General features: G+C 34.1%; 1 pseudogene; it reads right to left on the bottom strand.

Moving 5' to 3' along the window:
• Positions 1–2,021: 2,021 nt before the first annotated feature.
• LOC150096312 (RYamide receptor-like) lies at positions 2,022–15,099 on the bottom strand (annotated as a pseudogene).
• Between the last annotated feature and the right edge of the window lie 1,487 nt (positions 15,100–16,586).

Below are 16,586 nucleotides of genomic sequence, written 5' to 3'. Positions count from 1 at the left end.
TGAATTGAGTTGATTTTATTTAGGAACACATGTAAGCTTTCTACTTTTTCTTTCCAAATGATAAAAACATCATCTACGTATCTCCACCAGACTGATGGTTTTGAACAATGTTGGTTAGAATTTCCTTTTCTAATTTCTCCATGAACAATTTCTCCAAAACAGAACGGTGCATCTTTTCGCGTGCAATATATCAACCAATTTCTGAGTATTTGTTCTTCGTTTGACATGGTTTTTACAACCCATTTTTTATCAAAATGCCGATTTCCTATATCAGGATAAACACTTATATTATCGCATAACTCTAGTCCATGTTGAACAAATATTTGTATGTTACTGTTGGTTATGTGTCATGTGGGATCATTAAAATCTATTATTTGTGCATTATCAGTATTTTCTAATTTAACATTTACCATATAATTATCATTATTACATTGCTTCTCAATTTCCTGGTTTTGATGTTCAATCGTACTTTTCTGTTTTGTTTCAATTTCACATGAAACATGACTACTTGTAGGAGGCAGATTTAATTCAGTTGTTAAGCTTGAATGAGCTAGAGGTGTAGATGATTTTTTAATAAAAATATCAATTGGAATTATATTTTTCTTTATATTTTCGATCTTCTGTTCTCTTATTTTTTTTGAAACTGTGCACCGGAAGGTTTTTTTGACGGCATAATACCTTAGAAGTGTTTTTTAATTTAAATTTGTGTTTTTATTAATATAATTATTTATAGTACTTACTCAGTATGCCAGTATGTTGTATATAAACAAAATTATCTGTCTTTTCCAGCATGTTTTCTTCCACAAAAGAGCGAAACTGTCTAACAATCATTACGACACAGCAACAACACAAGGATTCGGGTAAATGGAATGACATCGAAGGAGGTCATAAAGGCATTAAAATTATAATATGGAAGGTAATGAACTTGGGATGGGCAGATAGACATATTAGGAGGATAACGTAAGAATGTCTTAGATTATCTATCTAAATGTTTAGGATTAGACGGGAATTTGGAGATACAAAATTCTACAAAATCATAAAATGGGAAAATACATTCATTAATAGTTAATGGTGGGACAGAACAATTTACTTAAGACAAAAACGAGAACAATTGCAAAGAAATGTTATGTTCAATTGGTTCAAGTCGTGATATTAGGCGCTCTCGTTGCCATCTAACTCTAGACAAATTGGAACTCACCGGTGTTACCAAATGTATCGGAATTCCTATGTGTTGCAGAATTTGTATGTCTAAAGCGGCATATTGCCCAATGTAAAAATACAATATAAAATAGCGGACTTTTATATCTATTTATTGATTTTTATATTTTATATTTTTTTACGTTTTGCGTCCCAAAGCTAGTTGCGCCCGTGGCGGGCGCCTCTTTCTCCACGCCCTCGTTACGGCACTGATAATCACGACTGAATGAAAAAGGGTTCGAATGAAGTGATGGAGGCGACAACTCTTTACGGAGATGAACACACGAAGAATATAAATAAGATCAACTGCGTAGCAGTTGATCTTATTTATAAGATCATTATTTATAAGATATAAATAATGATCTTATTTATAAGATAAGAAACTGCGTAGCAGTTTCATCCAATTAAACCACGCTTAATTCCAGTCATGTCATTTTGCGATACATCTTCGAAAAAAAATTACGATTGACCTTGACGTTACTACCCTCAAATGTTAGACTCGAACGTTCCATACATTCCTCAGGAAATTTATAGCCTCCGATATTACTCATCGGCTTCCTCTCTTCGGGTTTCACCCGAGTTAAGCTGTCCTTTTGCAAGGAGTGTGTGTTTTAGTGAGGGAGTTCACCCCTTACTAAAACACACTGTCTAAAACACTCACTAAAACATCCAATCTCTGCACGATCCCCCGAAGGTTGATCGTGCAGACATTGGAGTAAGTTGTGCACGTTTGGATTCGTCTGATGCTACTCCTGTTTTCCCAGTGAGAAGGAGATTTGACAATTCAGTAAAAGAACTGACGGAATCCGTCCCGGAATTGGGATTCATCCGAAGTAGATGATGGGATTGTAAGAGGCGTGGCTCATAGCTAGCCAGTGAGACACGAACCAAACGTACATATGTGCTATCCTTCAGCTGTCACCACTATGATGATGTTAAGGAAAAGTCAGTATATATACACTAGGGGCGCATATTCAAGGTGTGCTAGGTGTGCCGTGAACAACCACGGAATACCAATATCACCAATATTATATTTTTGCATTTATTCCTGTTAAATAATCTCCTGAGATGGTTTAATGTTAAATCTGGTGTCAGACAAGGATGTACATTATCATTATTCTTTATTCTGTTAATGAATAATGATAATGTACATCCATAATGAATATAGATAATGAATTACTCTGTTGTTCATTATCTATATGGATTACATTATCAAGGAAAGCGGTATTAAACCTGATATCAAAACTGGAGATGTTAATGTCAGCTCCTCTTTATGCGGATGATGTTACACTTCTAAATAAATCCGCTACAAGCCTGCAATATTCCCTGACTAAATTGAATAACTGTTGTAATAGATATGGCATGAAGGTCAGCAATAACAAGATAATGAAAATAGGCAGAAACATTTAAAATATCAGCTGCATTTTGAATGTAGAACCTATAGAACAAGTAAAACATTTCAGTTACTTAGGCACGATTTTTAGTGAAGATGGTAAATTAAATATGGAAATAGACAACAGAATCAATAAAACTGGTATGGTAGGAAGTCAATTGAATAAATTCATATGGAATAAGAGAGAAATTAGTCAAAACACTAAATTAGCTGTATACAAGACAGTGTTCAAACCAATTTTAACTTATGAATCTGAGAGCAGGGTCAGAAGTAAAACGAAGACTGGAGACTGCAGATATGAGAGTCCTGAGAAAGATTATAGGCGTGAACAGATGGCATCAATGGCAATATCATATTAAAAACGAGGATATTAGGAAAGAACTTGACATCATCAGCATCTAGGAATGCGTTAGCAGAGCTAATCTCAGGTGGTATGGTCACTTAAACAGAATGGGCGAGATTGTTTGCTGGCTTCGTGATTTAGGAATGTGATTCCTAAACTTAAACACAATATATTAATACTTCATGAAGAGGACACTTTGCGGTCACAAATACGGACCTTTAGAGCCCTTTAAACAGACTTACAGATGGCTTAATGGGTCAATTTCTTAGTGTTCCAGTGGTTTTAAACCCTCCCAGAAGGCGAGGAAGGGTGTGCGCTGAGACAACAGCACCCATAAGTCGTTAGCGGCTGTGATTGGTTATTGTGTGAAGCAATCCAATTGAACATTGTCATGAGTTGCTGTTTTTGTTTTCTGAGTTTCATGTTTTCGTGAACTGACGTGTTTATGACACTGATATAGACCAGTTTTTAATATATAGCTATAATTTATAATATATTTAATTAAGAGATAGAAGAACTTAACATTTCTCAATCTTCACCGATAAATCAAGAAAAAGTATGAATTATTATACTTAGTTGTAGCCATTTCTAGTCAAATACTCGTTACTCAAGTGAAGAACTCTTCTATTTCAAGCAACACACTTCGATATTTGTATTTGTCGATCTTGGCGAAACTGTCATCAACAAGTCGTATGAAAACACTGTATAATAGTGTGACCAGAAATCCTTTAGGAATAAATGAGCACGTGTGTTTGTTGTCATGGAAACGACTTGTTGAATGCTTTCCTTCCCATTTTATTGGTTGACAAAAGTGACAGCTACTAAAAGTTTGTGGCATCTTTTATAGTGAAATTTAAAAAAAAATGGGAAGAAAGAAAGAAAAAAAAAAGAAAATTGCAGTTTCGTTTTATCGATGAATAAAAGTGGGAAAACGAATTCAATAAAAATACTCCTCCGTATGAACGGGGAAGTATTTTTATCGAATAGAGTATTCTGTTTTATCAAAATAGTGTATGGGATTTTTGTAAAATTTCTAACTTATATTTTAGTTTCAATAAAACCATTTTTTTCTAAGTTAAAAAAATAGCAAAAACAATTACAAATGATACTAAGTTATTGAATTATATGTATTTTATGTTAGCAATGTCAGTAGTAAACTGTCTACAGTACATAAGCAAAAAAAAAGTACATAGTGGGGAGACAACTTCAATACAAAATGCAACGATGAAGTAACAGACCGATTATTTATTTAAAAAAAAATAATAATATGCTTTAAAACTTAAGTCGCTCATAATATTCAGAAATATGTTAAATGTTATTGTAGATCTTCAGCTAAGAATGAAGGCGTGCGATAAAGGTTATTTCAAAGTTAGAAATGCATAAGCAAAGCAAACTAAAAAACAAAAAGTACTTCGAAAGTGAACCACACTGTAAGTAATTTCTTTTCCTTTCAATTTAGGAGGTATTTTCAAAGCTGTCTCTAAAATAGTCCGAATGATCTGCAAGATCACTTTAAATCTCACTCAGTCAAAAAGTAGCATGAATTCCAAAGCCGAAATCACATGCATGATGTACGATAATAGTCCTTATAATAAGGACTGGCTTAAAGGAGCGAAGCAAGAATGCTTTTCATCTTCCCCGTTATCCGTAGAGGACAGTGTAGGCATAAGGTGTTATTGAGCTATTAAAGCTCTGATCATGGAAGGAGGGTAACAGCAATATTTCATCTTCCCCGTTATCTGTAGAGGACAGTGTAGGCATAAGGTGTTATTGAGCTATTAAAGCTCTGATATCATGGCAGGAGGATAACAGCAATATTTCATCTTCCCCGTTATCTGTAGAGGACAGTGTAGGCATAAGGTGTTATTGAACTATTAAAGCTCTGATCATGGCAGGAGGGTAACAGCAATATATCCGAGCCTCAGTTAGAACTTCATTGGCTACAGCATTGCCATCCATTACCCTCCAAGAGTATTAATCACCGCATCTCCTCCAATGTACGATAATAGTTCTTAAAAGAACTGGGCGATGGACTGAGTCCTTGACTCTTTATCCTGTCATCTGAATGAAGTAAATCTGTGTGGATGGAGTGTCATTGAGCTAAAAAGCTTTAGTCATGGCTGGGTAACGGCAATAGCCGAGCCTCAGTTAAAACCTCATTGGCTACAGCATTGCCGTTTGTTACCCTGGAAGTCCTAAAAATGACTTTTTCAATCATGAACGATAATATCCTTATAAGGACTGGCTTAAAGGGGCTAAGCAAGAATGCTTTTCATATTCCCCGTTATCTGTAGAGGACAGTGTAGGGATAAGGTGTTATTGAGCAATTAAAGCTCTGATCATGGCAGGAGGGTAACAGCAATAGCCGAGCCTCAGTTAGAACTTCATTGGCTATAGCATTGCCATTACCCTCCAAGGGTATTGGATTGAATGAATCTGAACGATAATAAATCCACAAAGATTAATTTAATATATACATTTTCCATTATAACAAAAGGTGTTTTTACATAAGTGTTTAAAACTCTTGAAATAAGAAAAATAATTAAAATATGTTATTTTTATTTAAAATAAAATTTAAAATACTAAAGTAAATCATAGATATTATTACAAGTTTTTAAGGCAAAAATATTAGAGTAGATAAATCCTATTCCGAATGTTTTTGAAAAAGTGTGGATGTATAAATGTCTAAAGAATATCGGCTTAGTAAGCTGCAGCACATTTCACAGTGCGTGATGATAAATAAATAAATAAATAAATAAATAAATAAACACACATAAGACCTTTAGTAAGGGGAATAGTCTAATATAGGGTGACGAAAATTGATTTATCTGATTCTATAAATATTCGATCTTATTTTGTGTACCCGACAATATTAATGTGCAATTTCTTTTTCATTTTATAAATAGCATCTTTGTCTATTAGAAAGCGAATCTAAAACATTTTGGTAATTTAGAAATAAAAATGTTTCTCCCATAATAATAATATTGTTTAAAAAAAATAATTTAACTTTACTAAATTAAGAGCATCATTACACTTCATGTTATATCTATCTTAAGACTGAATTTCATATATTTTTTCTAGTTTTCAGGACAAGCAATTAATACCAGAAATAAAGTTACAAGTTAATCTTGTTACGATATTTTAAGAGTTACCTTCATAATTGTGAGCTTTTCTTCGAATTCTACCCCCTCCGCTTATGAGAGTAGGTGGCAGAATATTCCTAGAATTAGCCCAGCTGATCAAGATGTATCAAGAGACATTTTTATAAAGTTTCAAAATAAGCTAATGAATCTTTCGGTTGCTGTGGAAATCCAAATGGTGGTCAATTGTGACTTCACAATAGCTATTTATTGGTTACATTTTGGCATCTAAGGGTAGTCTGAAAGGTTCTCGGCCTAACAATGAAAAAATGAATTTATAATTTCAAAAATTTTTTTTTCAACATAATCCCTCTTAAAACATTTATTCCAGTAATGCTCCAGCGCCATTATCCCGTCCCTGTAGTGGTTCTCAAAACGATCTGCAAAATACCCCTCTACAGCTTCAATCACCTCTTGATTCGAAGAACAACGCTGACCAGGAGGAAGAGTTTTAGTTTTGGGAACAGATAGAGGTCAGAGGGGAGCCAAATCTGGGAAATAGGGTTGATCTTCCAACAATTCATAGTGCAGATCCCTTAATTTTCCCATTGCCAAAACACTTTATTTCCCCCCCCAAAAAAATGATTTTTTTCTTCTGCAAACCGGGTCTTTTCTCACGAATTTTTTCGTCTAGTCTGGTTAAAAGATCGGAGTAATATTCCCCGGTTATTGTTTTACCCTTTTCAAGATAATTAAGAAAAACAAAATGCCTTTAGCATCCCAAAACACCGATGCCATGACCTATCCTGCTGATGGAACCGGCTTTGTCTTCTTCTTTGGCTCTGATCAACCGGCTTCTGTCCACTGTTTTGATTGCTGTTTGGATTCTAGTGTGTAATGGTGAATCCAACTCTCATCCATAGTAATAAATCAATGCACAAAATCAGTTTCATTCTTGTTGAAACACTCCCAGCACTGTTCAGAGATTTTCATGGAGTGCGATTTTGATCTGCAGTGAGCAAGCGCGGTACCCCATGACGCGCAAAGCTTTTTCATATGCAATTATTCATGCAAAATATATCCTACACGTTCTTTTGAAATGCCTATAGTCTCAGAGCAATTTCAACCTCTTTGACTCGCCGGTCATCCAATACCATATCGTGCACTTGATCGATGATTTCTGGTGTTGTTACACTTTTCGGAAGTCCTTCACGTGGATCACCTTCAAAAGCTGGTAAGGCCACGTTTAAGCTCGGCAGCGCATTTCCTAATTGTCGAAAAGGAGGGAGAAGAGTACCCATAAACTTTTATGAACTTCGAATGAATTTCTTTTGACGTTAAACCTTCTTTTAGAAAGAATTTTATAACTGCACGATACTCAATTTTTGTGTTCCAGAGGATACAGAGAACACGTTTGCTTCACACAAACAAACTACAAAAACAAACTACTTGATATAATGACTTGCAATTTCACATGGATGCTTATGACAGATGTACCAACCTTAGAAAAAATCTCTTGCCGATAGTGTTGCCATTTATGATCGAGGCTGAGAACGTTTCAGACCACCCTCGTATTTTATAGGATAAAATCATAGAGTTTGAAATTATATAAATACTATGGTCGTCAATCACGTTCGTAAGCAACTGCAATAAGTTTTTACTTCAGCGTTTCAGAAAACGTTTAAAATACTGCGCGGAAAAACGGAAACTTTTCGAAATCTGAACTACTATAAAATATTTATAATCTGAAGCTGTAAATACTTCAAAAGATTCAGAATGTCAACAGGAATGAAAGAGGTAAGAAAGAAATAGGTTACTTTTAACTAAAATTTGTAAAAATTACAGAGGCCGTTTCGATACAAAGTACTGAAGTACTGAATGCAGAAATAAAGTGAGTAAAGGGCACGTAAATAGTTAAGAGAAAAGAAAGACAAGGTTCTTAGTCTTTATGTAAGTGAAGTTGTTCGTTTTCAAATCCAATTGTTATGGACGCTTGGACTTCCATTTGCTGAAGGAAATTGCTGTCATTTGCACTTAGTAAAGTGAAAAGGACAGCACGCCTACTTCTGATAACTTTAGTCTGTTGTATTTAATAAGAAAATTGATTGTTTCTTCACAGTAAATCTCCACTTTGAAGAAATCTCAAAGTTTAATTTGAAACCACCTCCGTTTGAATTCTTCCTTCAATAAATCCGCACAAGTTTAATTTTGAGTTGAATTTGTGACAAAAATAAAGACGATCTCGGCTTATTTATTTCATGATCAGCCAATCTTTAATAGGTTACCAATTTCGACAACATGTATCTTAATCATTTGCCAAGGACAAGAAAGAAAATAGAGAAAGATGGGATTAATTCAGCTAACGAAGCAGAAAATGAAAGCCTTCCTCCCAGGTGTTTATACGTTTTGCACCTTATTTCTAATGCAGTTGTGGCCTGCCATTCCCAGTTGCATTATCAGTTTTGTCTTGGTAAGTCAAAAGGAAGACAAAAGAGATTTTCCGAGTCTTACTGAAAAGGTCAGATGTTAAATAAATAATAAAATAATAAGGACACGAAAACGTCACGTTAACTCACAGTATATATATATATATATATATATATATATATATATATATATATATATATATATATATATATATATATATATATATATATATATATATATATATATATATATATATATATATATATATAACTCGTATCTTTATGCATATGTATCTACACACATACATATAAACAATTAAATAGACACCTGGCTTCCCGTGGGTAGGGAAACAAAACCACAAAACCAGCGCCATCTATTTTTCTTACTCAGATAAGCTGAGCACAACCGTCGAGTTCCTTATATATTTTTGCAACAAAACATAATAAACAAAAATTATATAATCAAAACTGTGTATTATTAACCAATAATATACTTTACAGGTAACTTATTTAATTAATTAATCCCCAATCTATAATTAATTAATTCCATAATGCATAAATTAATGTCTTGTTGTTGCAAATTGCGAAGTGAATGATCAACATCATTTTCTATGCATAAGTTTGGTTCATTTGATATCATGGATAAGTAATTTAATTGATGGCGTGCACGTGTGAATCACAACTAGTTTTTAATTATTTCTCTTTTTGAGAACTAGCCTTTTTAAATACTGGAAAACTGCCAAAAATGAATCCAAATTTTTATTTGAAATAATCTCATTTTGTATATTTGTTGTTAATAAAATTTCCTTAAAACTTTGTTTATCAACTTCTGTCTGTCATTGTACAATTTTATTTACCAATATCTTTTAATTTTAAACAACATTTTAAAAAGCAATTTTAGTATAATAGTTATGATTCATTAATGGTCTAGTAGTATAGACTACAAATATTGGAAGAAATCACGATAACATCTGATTAATTACGTTTACAGTAGTGTGTGTGTGTGTGTGTGTGTGTGTGTGTGTGTGTGTGTGTGTGTGTGTGTGTGTGTGTGTGTGTGTGTGTGCGTGCGTGCGTGTGTGTGTGTGTGTGTGAATTGTTCAGCAAGTAGGTGTAATAGGTGTAAGAATGTCCTCACCAAATCAATGTCAGCAGAATTTTGAATGATGATCATTTATTCGTTGGAGAGTTTCCCACTAAAGTGTGAAACATTAATCGATGTTTTTCGATGAGTGTAACTGTACACTTATTATTATCACCCAATCCTTCTTTCTCTCTCTTATGTAATTTACACACACAGATCTAAACTACTTTGGTACAGTGGGCAAACTAACTAAAAAAAAAGTAATTTTATTTATTTTTAACAATAATGATAACTTAGATCGAAGCGCCATCTAAAGTTAAAAAAAAAGCATTTTAATTACAGTGCACTTTAAAAGCAATAATAAATGAAAGAGCATGAGCATGACGTATGTTTAATGTCCCATACAAAATATCTACTTAAAATGCAAAGAAAAAAAATATGTGTTGTTTACTAGATATTTAGTTATTTTTTCTTTCTGTTTTTTTTTTTTTTGAACTTTATAAAGCTTGATTATTATAGCGCCCTCTAACCGCAGATAGCACAGATACGTATCTAATTAGCAAATTACTCGTAAGGTATGTTCAATCAATATTTATTGATCTATGCTATCAGAAGAATAACGTTTTTTTCTTCTTAATTTCAAGTAATGTAAGTAGAAAAAAAACTTTTTTATGTAAAAAAATTCTTGGACAGAAATACCATCTTTCTCTTTCTGTTTTATGCCAATAACAAATCTAATGAGAAGAGGGCTTCTGAACTTCTTTCTTGTTGTGGTTCTTTAGTCTTTTCTTATTATCATATATAAAAAAAATGAGTACCGCCAAGATACTGAATAACTGTGAGATTTTCATTTTCGTAATGGATGAGGGAGCTGCTTTTATCGTTCATGTTCCAGACAAGAGAGAGAGAGAGAGAGAGAGAGAGAGAGAGAGAGAGAGAGAGAGAGAGAGAGAGAGAGAGAAGTTGAACTGGGCCTCATAGTAACCGCCAGTGTTCTCTCTTATTTCTCCCTGTACTCAACTCCATTTTTATTTTGATTCGTGATACTTCAATATGTATTTTGATCCATGTAAAGATGGTTTATATCTTCTGATACACATTTATTGCAAAGAAAACTAAATATTTTTTCTGAGTAATTCTCTTAAACGACCACCTCGACTTGTTAAATGATATTAGCATATCACAAAAAGTTAAATGTTTTCGTAGTTTGTCGGCATCCTTAGAAGCGGGTTCTTCTCGTCTCTTTTATTTACTTGAGAATTTTTTTATTTACTCGAAACCGTCTTCTAAGGTTTAGAATGATCGCTCTTGGTTTGCAAATATTTATTGCGAATCGGAAAGTGTTCGTGGGACGACGAGACTTTTTCACACTTTGAGAATAGAATGAAACTCAACGAACCTTTTCAGAACTTTCCCAACTTTTCCAACTTCATCTTCCTTTGAACGAGTGTCAGTTTTTTTGAGCACATTGTCTTTAATTAAATCGCTGTCTTGAAAGCTCTTTGCTTTAAACCTTGTCCGCTATCATAATAGAGAGTCAGAAGTGTCATCGTCTTCAAGAAATGTTCCTGAGATTTGCCGTGAGCAATTGTCTTTCTAATTTTTAATCGGAATCCGAAGATTTTTGGAAGACATCTGTCACATTCTTAAATCTTCTCTTAGAAAACGCTAACAAGTACCAGTGACATCCAATGAAAAAACTCTGTAATCATAATGCGTTGTTTTTTTTTTTCAATTTTTATTTCTCCGAATGTTCCCAAATGCTGACATTTCTGATGTCTCCATGCCTTTTTTATCAGAATTTACAAATGTTAAGAAGAGTTAGTGTGACGCCTACAGACAAGAGGACTGACTCCGAGCATTTTCGTCACCTGCACCAAACATGATGGACAGAAATCACTTCTGTCCTTGCTTACACTGTGTATTGTATCATTCCATCTGTTGATGTTAACGATAAATTCAATTTCAGTTAATCCAAAAGCTCTTTTGCAATTACTTTTATTCAAACATGTGACCTATTAATCGATTGACAGTGATTCCAAGATTACATCTTTCTCTGTAGGAATACTCGCCAATGAAGACAAGATTGGGAATTCTTGTCTTCATTGTCCCTCACGTATCGTAATGCACGTGAAATACTCTCACGCGATATCAGTTTAGAGTATATCTGTTTGACCGTAAATCCCCCCCCCCCCCACACCTGATATCAATAAATGTTTTCCAGTCACATGCATTTTGATTGTTTTCTTGTTTGCAGATAACATAAATTTCTGGAGAATCAAGCGACCAGGTCTGCTGTTTGAGTAACAGCTATTTTATACGTACGCAAGATCGAAACGTGGCTTCTGTCTGCTTTTTTGGAAAGGTCTTTTAAATTATTGTTTGCTGTCCGGGACACCTCTGATCCGGGACACTTCTGATTCGGAAGTTACCCCGCTTATGCAATGTGTGTCATTTATCATTCTTCAGCAACAATCCTTTTATCGTTTAATGAGACATGGAAGTTTTCCATGATAAAAAAAAATAAAATAAAAAAACTTTTTTTCCATACTTTAGAGTTATCGCTAATGCAATTAAATAGCTTGTAAAGTTTTTTGTCATATTAAACATAAAAAGTTTTTTAAAAAACCGGTAAACAAAAGAAATAAACCCAAAATCTTACAACTAATGATTGCCAAGCATTGAAAACAAATAATAAATGAAAATCATTAAACCCTGTATTAAAATAAATCAATCAGATTCAAAGGAGAGGCCTGTTGGTATTTCCTTTGACTATGATTACACTTTCCACTCCTGTAGGCATGCTTTCTAGCAATCTGCGATATTGTGAGTCGAATATTTTAAGCCGTTCTTCCTTCGCGATGACCAACAGTTCATGTAACAAGATTGTTTCTGGTTCCTGATTCAAACCTATTCTGTTGGGTTAAAATGAGAACTCATTCTATGCAGGCTATTCAAGTTTTTCTACGTAATTCTCCAGAAACCGTGTCGCGATAACACCTGCAGCATGAAATCCTGCATTCTTATATTAAAAGCCACATGGACCTGTTCCAGTAAACTGACGTGTTGTATAAATCTCTACTTCTTCTTTCAGGCGATACAACAAGGGTGTATCACCTGAAAGAAGTACGAAACGCGACCGATTCTATAGCCATTCATTTCGTCTAGAGATGTGGAAATTCTTTAGAGACTGGAACATTTACAAACCCCTTGAGGCTTCCAATAAGCAGGATGGTGGTCGCAGACCAGGCGAATTTATCTAAACTTGCTTTTCAGGAATATCAGCATTATTATTATAAGAAATGCATAAACGTATTGAAGTACACTGCAATAGTACATTAAAGAACGTGTCATTTGTGATAAAAATATTCCAATTTAAATACCTAAAAGGACATTATATACACTAGTTACACCAATAGGCGAACACAAGCTAGAAGCCGCAAATATTCCAGGAATTTTATGTACATTTATGTTACCTGCATGAAAGAGCACACGTGATACAAATTGCAGAGGTCCATCTAATATATTTTGGTACTATCTAATGAAGTTTTATAATCGTGGGTTTGGCTGTTCGTCATCTTAAACGATAATAACTCTGTCCGAGATGACAAGGGCATTTATTACTCCAGAATTAGAGATTTTAATAAACATAATTCTTGGAAATGTGACAGGGGCTCCAACATAATTTTGTTCTGAAAATACGCCACAGGAAAATACAGGGGTATTTATTCTCCAAGGAGTTTCATCTGCTATTATAAGCTAGGAAGTTATGAGACAGTTTTCTGTTGAAGGGAATGAGTACTAAACTTGGATATTATGTAATGTTAGTATGTTAGTGGGAGAAAACAACTTGTGTGTGTGCGTGTGCGCGCCTGATAATCCTTCATCATTGACAATTTGTGCTCTTGACGAAACATTCCTTGCAAGAAAACACACAGTCTTCTGACTTCTCCGCAGATGCATTAGTTTTCTGCAGGTCACTCATGAAAGATTTAAACTTACGTGAGAGAGCGATAATTTGTTGTGCATTCAGAACTCGGCCACTAATTTTGTTTAAATTATTTAGGGTTGGAAGTCCAATTCGATGTTTTCCTTTTTCCTCCTTTAAATGAATTTGTTATAAATTTGACTACGTTGAAAGAAGTAGTTCATTATAATTCTTAAAGGAGTCACTCTTGATTTTAGTTTGCTATGGACAGGAAGGCCTCACTGAGTGCAAAGATAAATTAATGAGAATGCAATTAGTGCATAAAGTAGCTCTGGTTAGCTAGCATTGATTTATTGGTTTGGTTTTGTTGTTGGCCAGAATAGGTTAAATGTACACACCTTTTAGTCTTCTTGAACATTGCAGGAACAACAACTGATTATTTGAAGGATATTTTAGCCTAAATCTGATATATAATATGGATTTAAAAAGTCGATCTTGTCGAAGGAAATAAAAGGAATGAAAAATGTCGAAGCTGTGTTAGTCTTGGGTGTAATTATTCTCCAGTTTCTGTCACTGTTGCATTAGTGGGTTAGCTAGATATCTATTTTTCACTACAAAATTATTCTTTTTTTGTGTGTGTGTTTGTTTTTGGTAACTGATTGAATCAGACGTATTAATAATTTTTGAGGATATGCTGTCCAGAACGAGTTCTCTGGTTAATGCGAAGTCTTTTTTTCTTCAAAGTTTGATGCGGTTTTCATAGAACCAATTGAGATTCAAATTAAGCTAGTTTGTATTGAAGAAAGATATTTATAATCTTTTAGAAAAATGCGATATATTGATGTTTTGTTACTTCAGATCTTCATCGAACAATGATAATTATGTTCAGAGTTCGATGAAACGTTTGGATAGATCGAAAGAGGAGAGAGAGAGAGAGAGAGAGAGAGAGAGAGAGAGAGAGAGAGAGTTAATACCTCATATTAGCACTACTGCCTATTGTAAATTAAGCAGTGCGAATACAGCTTTTTTTATACAGCAATTTTTTTTTTTTTAAATTCATAAAATATTGAATACACTTATTTTAAAATTAATTTGAAATAAGATAATTCCTATCTCATAGTTATAAGTTTTTTTAAAAAAAACTGATTCAGTCTTTTGATATATTTGTTATTTATTATTAACTTAAACTGGCAAGAAGTATAATGCCATATTTAAAATAGTTAAACAAAATAATTAATTTTATTTTCAAATCAATAATCAATTTTATTTCAGACAAGAAAAAGAATTAGACATTTTGCTTGAAGCTTCCACATCCGGGGCCTCAGTGGATACAAGATACCCGTGTACCTGTCGAAGCTGATAGCAACTAGGGTATGCACTGATGAATACAGATACTGCCTGAGCATACGAGACTAGCACGCACATAACGCCACCAAACGGCCAGTACTGCAACAATAAATTAGACACAAAGCCGAAAGGAATACATAAACGAGCCATGAGAATCACCGATGGCCATATTTACAATAAATAAGTTGCTCACTGTGTGCATTCGCTGAAAAGCAAACACAATATAGCAGATGAAGACGTTTCTTTCTACTGCCTGTTCAGAGCTTCCATCGACTTGGGAACACAAGAACGTTGGTCGCATTGTGACCATAAAGATGGTTTGTCTCATTGTTAATTGTATTCCGAATTCCACTCAGTCACAGTTTAAATCAAAGCCACAATTTAAATTAATGAATCAATTTAAAATTAATCCATTATGGAGATCGAGTCTAAGACTTTAACTCGGATGACCGGTCGTAAATAGACATTTTACATAATTTCTTTTACTATTTATCATGTTTTTTATTTATCCTTTACTATTTATCATGTTTTTTATTTATCCTTTACTATTTATCATTTTGCATTTTTAAATAACCAAATTTCATTTTTAATTAATAGCTGATTTGCATTTCTTGCCAAACAACTCTTGAAAGATATTGTTGAGCTAATCCCTTTCATTCCTGCATGTCTAGGAACAGCAGAAGAGTTTAAATGTTCAAATATTATGTAAATAAATCGATATTACTTGCCATTTCTGCACTCATTCCACTAAATAAGATTATTATGAATTCATTAACATATAATAATTTTCTTAAGTTCTTAAAAGAACTGGGCGATGGACCGAGTCCTTGACTCTTTATCCCGTCATCTGAATGAAGAAAATCTGTGTGGATGGGGTGTTATTGAGCTAAAACGCTCTAGTCATGGCTCGGTAACGGGCAATAGCCGAGCCTCAGTTAAAACTTCATTGGCTACAGCATTGCCATTCGTTACCCCGGAAGTCCTAAAAAGGACTTTTTTTTGACCCTCTAATAATAATAATTTTCTTATTTACGAGTATCAACAAATAATATTAGTGACCGCGCGGTTAGCCTAGTAGCTTTGCGCTTCGCAACCATATGCCTGGGGAAGGAGTGTCCCAGGTTCGATTCCCGTTGTAGACGTGAGGAATTTGAGGATCTTCCTCAGGCATAGCCAAGTCAGCCGGTTTTGGGCGCGGTCAGTAGGGTTTTTTCCGCCAGTTTATCTGGCGTTTTTCATCCCGCAAAACAAGCAAACCGGCCCCATGAACATACGCCTCTACAGTCAAAAATACATCTTCCCCCCCCAGCGGCAGACCAGGCGACGGGTCGGTTGGGAGTAGTACTAACAAGATGTTGCATCTAAGTAACACGCGGACCCTGCATAGGAAGCTGGAATAACGCGAAGAAGAAGAACAAATAATATTAGTATATTTTCTGACAACTAGTGTATCTGCTATGTTTGTAATATATTCTTTTAACAAGAGTGTTATATTATTATTATTATGTCTTAATGAATAATATATATCAACCATTGATTTGTTATAAAGATTAATGAAATACTGGATTTTTAGATAGGATTTAGCTATTACACAAATAAAATTCCAATATGTTATAGACAACATAATTCTTGACATTCGGATATTTTACTGGTTTATGATAGATATGTTTCACTTATGTTACAAGAAGTGATAATCACGAGTGTGTGTGTGCGCGCGCGCGTGTGTATGTAGTTTTAAAGTTTCGTTAGATAATTAAACCTCCCCTATTTCAAATATGACATCTTTGC

The sequence above is a fragment of the Typopeltis vanoorti genome, chromosome 19 (genome assembly GCF_054136105.1).
Source record: "Typopeltis vanoorti isolate ZY-2024b chromosome 19, IOZ_Tvanoo_1.0, whole genome shotgun sequence".
Classification (NCBI taxonomy): domain Eukaryota; kingdom Metazoa; phylum Arthropoda; class Arachnida; order Uropygi; family Thelyphonidae; genus Typopeltis; species Typopeltis vanoorti.
Note: the sequence above shows the minus strand (reverse complement) of the source record. Positions and strands in the feature narration are given on the sequence as shown.